Below are 12666 nucleotides of genomic sequence, written 5' to 3'. Positions count from 1 at the left end.
CTGGAAGAGAAGACGGGGACATTATAGACAACCACATGTGTCACGTGAACAATCACACACAAGTCATCACAGATCCTAAGGATAAGATCGTTTGGGACCCCACCGATCCCGAGAACGGGGCTCTGAATGCACTGTGGGAAATGTGAGGAGGTCATCCATGTCTATGGGACTGCCAAAGACATTGTATTGTGGCTTTTTTTGGCAGTCACATAGAGAAACGGAGCGAGGGTCCTGCCTACAAGAGGAGTGAGGGTCCTGCCCACAAGAGTATATTGAGGGTGTGGAAACAGATCATAAGAGGGACCAGATTCTGAGGGAAAAGTAGAAAGGGAGAGTTAAGATAAATTAGATTAGTGAGGTGATGTGATAGGCCTGTCTATAAAAGGTGTGATTTTAGGGCACACTTAAAACTGTGGATATTAGGAATTAACTGGATTTACTGGGCAGTGCATTCCAGGGACCTGGTGCAGCACGAGATAAATCTTGGAGGCAGGAGTGAGAGGGTCAGATGTTAGAGGATGTTAGGTCCTAGATCATTAGGAGAATGGACAGAACAGGTAGGTAATAGACAAGAGATGAGATGTAGACAGGTGCAGCACTGTGGGAAGTATAGCCAAGATAGTAAAGATGAGAGACAAGAAGGGCAATACAGCACTGTGAAGCGCATGGGTAGGGTGGTAGAGAAAAGTGAGGAGATGTAGGGCGGTGCAGTAATGTAGAGAGCATGAGTAGGGTGGTAAACAGATGAGTGAGGAGATGTAGGGCAGTGCAGCACTGTGAAGAAAACAGGCGAGTTGTTAGATATGAGAGAGGAGAAGAGCAGTAGAGCGCTGTGAAGAGCATGGGAAGGATGGTAGACAGGAATAAGGGAGGAGGTGTGGGGCGGTGCAGCACTGTGGAAAGGAAGGGTAGGATGGTAACAGATGAGTGAGGTGACGTAGGGTGGTGCAGCACTGTACAGAGCATGAGTAGAGTGCTAAACAGAGATGAGGTAGCAGATGTAGGGCGGTGCAGCACTGTAGAGAGCACGAGTAGAGTGGTAAACAGACGAGGGAGGAGATGTAGGGCGGTGCAGCACTGTAGAGAGCACGAGTAGAGTGGTAAACAGACGAGGGAGGAGATGTAGGGCGGTGCAGCACTGTAGAGAGCACGAGTAGAGTGGTAAACAGACGAGGGAGGAGATGTAGGGCGGTGTTACAACTCTCCTGTTAGGTTTTTTTTAGTTTGCTGGTCACATGACCATTTTGCCTATTTAATCCGGCTCCGCCCTCCTGGCTTTGCTGGACTTCATTTGTATTTACTACTGTTGAGCTAGCTTGTTGCTCTATTGCCGTTCTCTGTTAGTTTTGCTAGGTCTTCGGACCTCTATGCTTTTTGTTGTGTGTTTGTCTTTGACTGCTACTATTTCTGCTAGGAGGTGTCCAACTTTTCCCAGTCCCTAGATCTTGTAGGGATCCCTCCCCCACATCTATAGGTCTGCGTTCAGACTAGCTGAGGACTTTAGCGGGTCTGATCGCAGGATCAGGTTCCCCGTTACATCGTAGGGATTTAGTTTAGTTCTATTGTAGGGACAGATCTCCTGCCTTTCCTTAGTCTCTGTAGCAGATCATAACAGTAAGTCCAGCCATAAAAAAAAAAATAAATAAAAAGGAAAGGATTTTCTCTGGGGAAAGACCTCCAGTTTTCCATCATGATCTCGGTGCAAGATTTGGCTCAACGCTTGCAGGGACTCTCTCTGGAGGTGACCAAGCTCCAACAACACATGAGTAGATGTTCTGGAGCGCATTTTGTGGAACCAAAGGTACGTCTGCCTGATCTATTTTTTGGCGAACAACATGATTTTTTTTTCTTTTAAAAATGCTTGTCTATTATATTTTCGTTTGAGACCCGGATCCTCTGGTGATGAATCACAGCGCATAGGGTTCATAATGTCACTTTTGCGCAAAGATCCTCAGGGATGGGCCTTCTCTCTCCAACCTAGTGATCCGTGCTTTAGTTCAGTGGATAGTTTTTTTTCTGCTTTGGGTTTGTTGTACGATGATCCTGATCGTGTCTCATCTGCTGAGTCTGAATTAAGACGTTTGAGGCAGGGATCAGGTAATGTGGAAAAATATTGTTCTCACTTCCATCGGTGGTCTGCCCAGGTAGGGTGGAACGATTCAGCTTTGAAAAGCTTGTTTCTGGCAGGGCTAGGTGAAAGGGTTAAGGATTTACTGATTGCTTATCCCACACCTGGAAACTTGCAGGAGGCAATGCAATTAGCTATACGGGTGGACAGGAGACTGCATGCAAGGGTTAATGAGAGCAAATCCTCTGCTATGTCAGCTTCGAGTCCTGAGAGGTTCTGTGCTGACAATGGAGAGCCGATGGAAATTGGGGCGATGGCACCCCGCTCTCAGGAAAAAGACCGCCGACTTTCTGAAGGCTTGTGTTTCTATTGCGGAAGCTCTGGTCATTTTATTAAGAGCTGTGTGCTTCGTAAGAAGAAAGAAAAAAAAATGGTCAGTCATGCTCGTATTGCCTGTTTAAATTCTAAGGGAGTATTCCTATCTGCTACTACTGCTGCTCAGGATGAATTAATTGAATTTCGGGTATTTGTGGATTGTGGATCTACTCTGAATGTGATTGATGGGGGATTCTTGGAAAAACTTAGATTAGAACCTAAAACTTTGTCATCCCCTATTGCTGTGGTTTCTGTCGATGGCTCTCCCTTGAAGAGTGTTACTCACAAGGTCTGTGAATTTCCCCTCACTATTAATGGTATTCACCAAGAAAAGTTGGATTTGGTGGTATTGGATAATTTGCCTTCTCCAGTAATATTGGGGTTACCCTGGTTAAAATTGCACAATCCTGTACTGGATTGGTCTACCAATGAAATTAAGTCCTGGAGCCCTAAGTGTTATGACAAGTGTTGTAACGGGCGCATTGCTGCTGTGGATAGAGGGGAATTGCCTGTACCTATTCAGGATTTTTGGAGAGTTTTTTCTGAGGAGGAGTCGCAAGTTTTGCCTCCCCATAGAGACTATGATTGTACCATTGAATTTGTCCCTGGAGCGACTCTTCCTAAGAGTCGTTTATTTAATCTTACTATTCCTGAGAGAAAGGCTTTGGAGGAATACATATAGACAAGCTTGGCCGCTGGTCACATTAGGCCTTCCAAGTCTCCTGTGGCTGTTGGTTTTTTTTTGTGAAAAAAAAAGATGGCGGTTTACGTCCTTGTCTGGACTTTCGTAAGATTAATAAAATTACTGTACGCAATCCTTACCCACTGCCATTGATTCCCGATTTATTTAACCAGTTAGTGGGGGCCAAGTGGTTCTCTAAAATTGATCTCCGGGGGGCATACAATTTGTTGCACATGAAGGAGGGTGATGAATGGAAGACTGCTTTTAACACTCCTGTGGGTCATTTTGAGAATCTGGTTATGCCTTTTGGTCTTACCAATGCTCCAGCATTTTTTCAGAATCTTATTAATGACATCCTTAGACCTTTAATCGGCAAAGATGTGGTTGTGTATTTGGATGACATTCTGATTTATTCGCCTGATCTGGAGTCTCATTGGCGGAGCGTACGTGAGGTATTACAGTTATTAATGGACAATTCGCTTTTTGCTAAGCTGGAGAAATGTGAGTTCGCTGTACAGAGAATTAGTTTTTTGGGTTACATTATCTCCAGTGAAGGTTTTGAGATGGACCCGGTTAAAGTTCAAGTTGTGCAGGAATGGCCTAGGCCTATTGGTTTTAAATCGATACAGAGGTTTTTGGGTTTCGCCAATTATTACAGAAAATTCATAAAAAATGTTTCTATTATTGTCAAACCGCTGACCGATCTCACCAGGAAAGGTGCTGATGCGGTTCAGTGGACTTCTGAGGCCATTGAAGCTTTTGTGTTTCTAAAGGAGAGGTTCACCTCTGCTCCCATCCTTATGCAGCCTGATGTGACTAAGCCGTTTTTGGTTGAGGTTGATGCTTCTTCGGTGGGGGTTGGTGCGGTGTTGTCTCAGGAAAACAAGGATGGAGTACATCCCTGTGCCTTTTTTTCAAAAAAATTTTCCGAGACTGAACTTAATTACGATATTGGTAATCGGGAATTGCTGGCGATTAAACTCGCATTTGAACACTGGCGTCATCTCTTGGAAGGTGCTGAATTTCCCATTCAGGTTTTCACTGATCATAAAAATCTGATCTATCTTGATGCTGCCAAGCGCTTGAATGCCCGTCAGGCTAGGTGGGCACTGTTTTTCTCGCGGTTTAATTTCTCCGTTACTTACATCCCGGGTACCAAGAATGTTAAAGCGGATGCTTTGTCTCGCAGCTTTTCTCCCATGGTCGGTGTTGAGGAGGAAGAGGAGAGCATTTTACAAGAAGGTGTTGTGATTGCTGCTTTGGACTCCGTTTTGGAGGATGAGATTCTTAAAGCACAGGAGAATGCCCCATCTAACACTCCCCATGGGAGGTTGTTTGTGCCTAGGACCTTTAGGAGAGATTTGTTTGTTGAGTGTCATGAGTCTCGGTTGGCAGGTCATCCAGGAATTTCTGAGACCAAGAGACTTGTGGGTCGCAGTTTTTGGTGGCCTGGATGGCAGAAGGAAGTCATTAACTGGGTGCGTCAATGTACGGTGTGTGCTAGATCTAAGTCTTCACATACTCCTGCAGCGGGGTTGCTTTGCCCTCTGGAGGTTCCTAGTGCACCTTGGACACATCTGGCTATGGACTTTATTACTGACCTTCCTCCCTCTGAAGGTTTCACGGTCATCTGGGTGGTCGTGGACCGTTTTAGCAAGATGTGTCACTTGGTTCCCTTCATCAAACTACCTTGCGCTAAGACACTCGCCAAGGCCTTTGTCAAGGAAATTGTCAGACTACATGGTGTTCCTACTGACATTGTTTCTGATAGGGGACCTCAGTTCATGGCTCGTTTTTGGCGTGCCTTTTGTGACAGGTTGGGAGTTCATTTGTCGTTTTCATCCGGATATCATCCTGAGTCTAATGGCCAGACAGAAAGGAAGAACCAGGATGTTGAGCAGTTCTTGCGTTGTTTTGTGGCAGACAATCAAGAGGGGTGGTCTGAGTTTCTGCCACTTGCTGAATTTGCTCTTAACAACCATACATCCTCTTCTGCTGGGTGTTCGCCTTTTTTTTGTTGTTCTGGGAGACATCCGTCTTTTGGGTCATTCTCCAAATTGGTTTCGGCTGTGCCTGAGGAGGAGAGTTTTGCCGGTGATTTGGAGAGAGTTTGGACGGATGTGCGTGGTAATCTTCAGGAGGCTAACAAAAAATCTAAGAGGTACTTTGACAGGAAACGGCAAGAGGTTTTGTTTGCTGTTGGTGACATGTTTTGGTTGTCCTCTAAGAATCTGCGATTGAGGATTCCTTCTAAAAAATTGGGTCCCAAGTTCGTAGGGCCCTTTAAGGTACTTCAGATAGTTAACCAATCTGCTGTTAGGCTGGAGGTTCCTACGTCCTGGAGGATTAATCCGGTGTTTCATGTTTCTCTGTTGATAAAAGCTGATGTGTCGGATGGTGACGCCTCTGCCACTGTTCCTCCGGTGGTGGAGGACGGGGAATATGAAATTTCCCGCATCCTAAATTCTAGACGGTATAGAGGGAGTTTGCAGTATCTCGTCGCTTGGAAGGGTTTCGGACCTGAGGATAACTCATGGGTGAGGGCGGATGATGTTTCTGCCCCCAGACTTGTCCGAGCGTTTCACAGGAGGTTTCCTGGTAAGCCTGGGCCTAGGGGATCCGGAGGATCCTCTTAGAAGAGGGGGTACTGTTACAACTCTCCTGTTAGGTTTTTTTTAGTTTGCTGGTCACATGACCATTTTGCCTATTTAATCCGGCTCCGCCCTCCTGGCTTTGCTAGACTTCATTTGTATTTACTACTGTTGAGCTAGCTTGTTGCTCTATTGCCGTTCTCTGTTAGTTTTGCTAGGTCTTCGGACCTCTATGCTTTTTGTTGTGTGTTTGTCTTTGACTGCTACTATTTCTGCTAGGAGGTGTCCAACTTGTCCCAGTCCCTAGATCTTGTAGGGATCCCTCCCCCACATCTATAGGTCTGCGTTCAGACTAGCCGAGGACTTTAGCGGGTCTGATCGCAGGATCAGGTTCCCCGTTACATCTTAGGGATTTAGTTTAGTTCTATTGTAGGGACAGATCTCCTGCCTTTCCTTAGTCTCTGTAGCAGATCATAACAGGCGGTGCAGCACTGTAGAGAGCACGAGTAGAGTGGTAAACAGATGAGGGAGGAGATGTAGGGCGATGCAGCACAGTAGAGAGCACGAGTAGAGTGGTAAACAGACGAGGGAGGAGATGTAGGGCGATGCAGCACAGTAGAGAGCACGAGTAGAGTGGTAAACAGACGAGGGAGGAGATGTAGGGCGATGCAGCACAGTAGAGAGCACGAGTAGAGTGGTAAACAGACGAGGGAGGAGATGTAGGGCGGTGCAGCACAGTAAAGAGCACGAGTAGAGTGGTAAACAGATGAGGGAAGAGATGTAGGGCGATGCAGCACTGTAGAGAGCACGAGTAGAGTGGTAAACAGATGAGGGAGGAGATGTAGGGCGGTGCAGCACAGTAAAGAGCACGAGTAGAGTGGTAAACAGATGAGGGAAGAGATGTAGGGCGATGCAGCACTGTAGAGAGCACGAGTAGAGTGGTAAACAGACGAGGGAGGAGATGTAGGGCGGTGCAGCACAGTAAAGAGCACGAGTAGAGTGGTAAACAGATGAGGGAAGAGATGTAGGGCGATGCAGCACAGTAGAGAGCACGAGTAGAGTGGTAAACAGATGAGGGAAGAGATGTAGGGCGGTGCAGCACAGTAAAGAGCACGAGTAGAGTGGTAAACAGATGAGGGAAGAGATGTAGGGCGATGCAGCACAGTAGAGAGCACGAGTAGAGTGGTAAACAGATGAGGGAAGAGATGTAGGGCGATGCAGCACTGTAGAGAGCACGAGTAGAGTGGTAAACAGATGAGGGAGGAGATGTAGGGCGGTGCAGCACAGTAGAGAGCACGAGTAGAGTGGTAAACAGATGAGGGAGATGTAGGGCGGTGCAGCACAGTAGAGAGCACGAGTAGAGTGGTAAACAGATGAGGGAAGAGATGTAGGGCGGTGCAGAACAGTAGAGAGCACATTCATCACCAAAGTGCAGGGTAGATGGGAGCAAGGCTGTGGAGTCAGAAAGTCAAGCCTCCAACTCCTCAATTTCCCTAACTTCTGACTCCACAGCCCGGCCTCACTATTGAGCATGTACATAAAATGCAGCACAGATTCATCTCAACTAAAAGCTGAGGTCCTATAGATCGGGAACAGAACAGACATTTATAGGACATTTCATAACTTTCCCAAATTCTTATGAAAACATTTACAGCACATCCTGCATTGTACTGTATTGTACCAAAATTACTATATAATTTTAGGAATTGGTCCATTTTATATCGACTCCACCTCCACAGCCCTGGATGGGAGATGTATGATTGTTGGGTGCAGAGATCCCCATTGATCTCGAGAGCAGGGGGCACCAAGTCTATAGTACATGTGTAAACAGAGGTCCCACATGCTCACTACAGCACCAATCACATGGGGACTTTGAGATCCCAGTTCTTGAAATCGGTGGTGTGCGTTTCAGAGATGGGACCCCCAGCGATTAAATTAACTTATCAGCTACTCTGCGGATAAAAAAATCTATACTGTATATGGGGCAAGGTGTTGTGCTAGTCCCATCTCTTGGATCGCAGTACCATACCGCCTGGTCTCCTTCACACTCCGCTGATCTGTGCACATGGGAACTTTCCCTGATGTCTACTCTAACACTCCCGTATGCCGTCATTTACCAGACTGAGGGCAAAAGTCTGTTCTTCGGCTTGTGTCTGGCAGGTAAGTGTCTATACACCTTTTGTCCAGTTGAATAGTAAAGCACAGCAGTCTGCAATTTTCTATCCAGAGGGCCACTGCAAAAAACGTATAGATTTCTTTTTTCACTGTGGGTCCCTATTGTGGACGGATGCCTCTAAAGACAGATGTCAAGGGATAAGAATGGTTGGACATGTCGGATTTCAACCTGCCCAATCTTTCTGTTCTCTTGTAAGGTAAGCTGCTGCCAGGGGTGTCCCATAGGCTTTTATTCCTATTTCCTTATTGAGAACCCATGCTTGCTTGGCCGAGCCGAGCGTGCCTAAATTGCGGGTGGGAGTTTCCGGAGAAGTAGTAGCTGGACGACCGCCATCTAAGGTGTATTGTCAGCTTTAATCCAAACAGTGAAATCCAGGATTGAACAATGAAGCAGTCGTTATGTTATGGAGTGACTGAAGTGGTGGCCGCTTTGATGAGGAGCACTGGCGAGTCCTCCGACACCGCGATCAGATTATAAGGCCTCCAATTAAGCCTCAGTACATTGTCGGGAGGGAGGACGTGATAGAACAGAGCGGTGAATATGGGAACTGACCTTTTCAAGAGACCAGAAAACCAGACGCCCTTTCAGTGACCTGCCAAAATAAGCCGGAAACATGCAATTATTCAGAGAAGTCATGGCGGCGTTATAAAGACTTATTCTGCATCATCATTCTACAGACAGAGCCGAGACCATCTCACCGGCCCGCTGCCCACACACATACTGCCAACCGCTGAGAAATAAGCCAACGGCCGTATCATACTTCTATACATCCCCAGTATTCAGCCTTGTACGGCGGTATTCACATTACCTCCACCGCATGCAGCAGGAAACCTCTCGGTACATACATGCGCCAAAGTAATCCACAGTGGAAATAAATGAGGCCGTCACACTTATTTGTGGAGCCTTTGCAAATTAAAAATGGATTTGTCCGAGCCAGAGAACTTTCTTTAACCTCTGATGACCTCCAAGACAAAGTTTCACAGCAGGGGACCAAGAACTTTTTTCTGAAATGCCTTATTTTTAGGTAGCTGTGCAAGAAGGCCAGCTTGGGTATCTTGTCCTATCAACTGACCGAGGTCAGAGGAACCAATGATCCAGGTTGTTTAACCATTTATGCTGCTGCCACTCTTAACCCCTTCATGACCGGAGCATTTTCCGTTTTTTGCTCCAGAGCCAGAACTTTTTTATTTTTTGGTCAATATGGCCGTGCGAGGGCTTATTTTTTGCGGGACGAGATGAACTTTTAAACGCCATCACTGGTTTTACCATATCGTGTACTGGAAAACGGGAAAAAAATTCCAAGTGCAGTGAAAATGGGAAACAAATGCAATTCCACAGTTTTTTTTTTATTTTTTTTTACCACGTTCACTGAATGCTAAAACTGACCTGCCGTCATTATTCTCCAGGTCATTACGAGTTCGTAGACACCAAACATGTTTAGGTTCTTTTTTTTTTTTAAGTGGTGAAAAATCTTCCAAAGTTTGCTAAAAAAAAAAAAATGGCGCCATTTTCCAAGACCTGTAGCGTCTCCATTTTTCGGGATCTGGGGCCGGGTGAGGGCTTATTTTTTGCGCGCCGAGCTGACGTTTTTATTGATACCATTTTGGGGTAGTTCAGATGTTTTGATCGCCCGTTATTGCATTTTATTGCAATGTTGCAGCGACAAAAAAAACGTAATTCTGGTGTTTGAAATTTTTTTCTCGTTACTTCTTTTACCGATCGGATTAATTCTTTTTTTATATTGATAGATCGGGCGATTCCGAACGCGGCGATTCCAAATATGTGTATGTGGGGTTTATTTTTTATTATTTTGAATGGGGAAAATTGGCGCTGATTTAAACGTTTATATTTTTTAAAACATTTTTTCTTTTACACTTTTTGCATGCTTCTATAGTCTCCATAGGAGACTAGAAGCAGCAACTGTCTGATCGCCTCTGCTACAAAGAGGTGATGAGCAGATCTCCTGTATGCAGGAGAAATGCTCCTGTGCTATGAGCGCCGACCATTAGGTGCCACTCATAGCAATGTTTAGAGGACAACCACAGGGGTCTTCTGCAGACCCCGTGGTTGTCATGCCCATGCATTGGTGACCCGCGATAACGTGACGGGGTCACCGATGTCTGGGGATAATGCCGCAATTCTGGTGCGGCAATGTTCAATGCGCTGTCAGAGACTGACAGCGGCATTTAACTGGTTAACAGACGCAGGTGGATCGCGATTCCACCCGCGGCTGTTGCGGGCACATGTCAGCTGTATGAATCAGCTGACATGTGCCCGGTTCAGTGCGGGCTCAGCGCCGGAGCCTGCGCTAAACAGGGGGGTGCCGACATGGTGCGTACTATTACGTACCACATCGGAAAGGGCTTAAAAGGGAATCTGTCAACAGGTTGTTGTTATGTAATCTGAGAGGAGTATGATGTAGGGGCCGAGACCCCGATTCCAGTGATGTGTCACTTACTATGCTGCGTGCTATGGTTTCAATAAAAATCAGTGTTTTATCAGCAGGAGATTATCACTACAGGACTAAATGCCTCATGTCTTCTAGTCAACTGCTCTGCGTAACCACGCCCCCACCACTGATTAGCAGAAGGCTGCCAATCAGAGGTGGGGCGGGGTTTATATAGGGCTCTGCACTGAGTGCACTGCCAGATCTGCAGCAGAGAAAACATGGATTGCATCAAATGACAGCGTGCAGACCAGCAAGTGACACATCGCTGGAATCAGGTCATCAGCCCCCTACATCATACTGCTTTCTGATTAACAAAAATATGCTTACAGATTGCCTTTGGAAACGGACCGGTTGCGGGTCTACTGAACCAAACCCAGTAGCCTAATATATGACTATAAGGTCAGTTTGGGTCAAAAGAGTCACATCTGGTCCGTGTGTTGCGGTCTGCACCCTGACCGTGAAACCAGCATTAAAAGGAGGCTTCCTCTTCAATCGTGTTCTTTTCTTGTGCATATGTAACATAAAAAACTACATGGGTTAGGTATCTGCAAGACTGTAATAACCTGAATTATTAATTTATCTGTGTATTTAGTGTAAAAGCATGAACGATATTGAAAACACGTTATATGCAAGAAAGAAATACAAATATAATATCAATTATATAAACTACAGTTATGTACATGTACTTCTGTAACAAGGGCTGAGGAGTCGGAGTCATGGAGTCGGTATAAAATGGACCGACTCCTAAAATATATAATGAATTGGGTACAGTAGTTCAATGCAGGATGTGCTATAAATATTTTCATAATAATTTGGGAAAGTTATGCAATGTCTGTCCTATTTCTGATCTAAGGATCTGGGCTTTTTGAGATGAATCTGTGCTGCACTTTATGTCCACGCTGAGTAGTGAGGCCGGGCTGTGGAGTTGGAGGTTTGGCTTACCGACTTCACAGCCCTGGTGTTAATTGTGCAGTAAAAAAAATGTCCTCATTAAAAATAAAAGAATTCAGAACAAGTAACTTTTTTCTGACGATGGAGCGGGTAGAGATTTGCAGGACTCCAGTCCATCGGCCGGGTCAGTAATCTGAGATCGCTGGACAAGAGGCCTGCCAACCTCCCCTCTTGATTAACGGGATTAATTGCACGTCACACCACCATGAGGTCATCGCGCCTCACCTACAGAAGAGCCGGCAGGTGAGAGGCGACGGCGGGTCTCCTGTCCGGCGGTCGCACCTCTCCTCTGTGCTGCACAGCCGTCGTTTTCATTCCGATCACTTTTTCCGCCATTTTTATTTGGAAGAAGCAGCGACGGGGTGAAGTTAATTTTCATCTTGCAGGTTTTTTCTTCCTCTCTCCGGCATTTACCGTAGTTTATATCACTTTACATTTTGATATCGGACTTTTTACGATGCGGCGATGTCAGATACGATTATTTAAACTTGTTTTTTTGGGGGTTTTCATATTCCTAAAAACTTTTTTTTCCACTTTTCTATGTATTTTTTTAAGTCCCTCATTCCCCTCTGCGACCTTACAGCTGCCATCGGTGGATCTATAGATCGCAGTGCGACAGTAATAATCATGGTGACGGGGTGGAGGCACTTACAGGAGGACACGGACAGCGCCCCCGTGGGGGGACGGTGGTGGTTGGGGGGTCTTCTCAGGTCAGTAGGGGATTAATACTCACCAGTTGGTTCTCCCATGTAGCTTCGAGCCCATACGTGGAGACAGGCGACCGCTAAGCGTTAAACACTTCAATTTTTAATATATTTTTTTATAAAAAAAAAAATAACTGCATAAAACTCTCCCTAATCCAGAATTCAGTGTAGCCAAGACCAGTGACCGCAGAGGAGGGCACAGCAGGGTCACCCAGCTTTCCCAGGTGCAGAAAGGCCTCAGTCACACACTGCACCCCTACACACACACACACTATACTCCCCGGCCTCGGTCACGTGTGCACGGGCAGTGCCAGCCTCACCCTCATTAGTAGCTTTCTCCGTTTCCCGGCCTTGACATTTTCTCGGTAACTGTCTAGTTTTCAAATCGACTCTGTTTCCGGTTCCGCGAACTGCATTATGGGGATTGTAGTCTAAGACGCGCCAAGAGAAAAAAAAAAAAGGGCTTTAGTGCGCATGTATAGTGTCGAGAAACGGCGCATGCGTACTACTAAGCTGCGCTAAAGGTGTGTGTGTGTGCCGGCAGAGGGCAGCAGAGGTAAGAACGTGTGCAGAAGCCGACGCTCTAGCTTGCTACAATCATGGAGTATAAATAAAGTTATGTAGGTCGGTCCCTAAGTAATGGCGCAATATCCGTGACCAGAAATAACGC

The 12666-nt window shown here is 46.1% G+C and overlaps 1 protein-coding gene across 1 annotated transcript in view; it reads right to left on the bottom strand.

Annotated features, from left to right (window-relative positions):
- Positions 1 to 12458, bottom strand: part of RNF4 (ring finger protein 4) — a 30262-nt gene extending 17804 nt beyond the window's left edge. Inside the window, exons 1-2 of the mRNA XM_073648621.1 lie at positions 12317 to 12458; positions 8445 to 8484 (exon numbers count right to left, since the gene is read on the bottom strand). The gene's annotated coding sequence lies outside the window, so the exon portion shown is untranslated. The remainder of the gene's footprint in view (positions 1 to 8444; positions 8485 to 12316) is intronic.
- Positions 12459 to 12666: the final 208 nt, after the last annotated feature.

This window comes from Phyllobates terribilis, unplaced genomic scaffold (genome assembly GCF_046119375.1).
Source record: "Phyllobates terribilis strain yellow unplaced genomic scaffold, ASM4611937v1 Scaffold_1__5_contigs__length_1240528914, whole genome shotgun sequence".
In the NCBI taxonomy this organism is placed as follows: domain Eukaryota; kingdom Metazoa; phylum Chordata; class Amphibia; order Anura; family Dendrobatidae; genus Phyllobates; species Phyllobates terribilis.
This window is presented reverse-complemented; position numbering and strand designations above follow the sequence as displayed.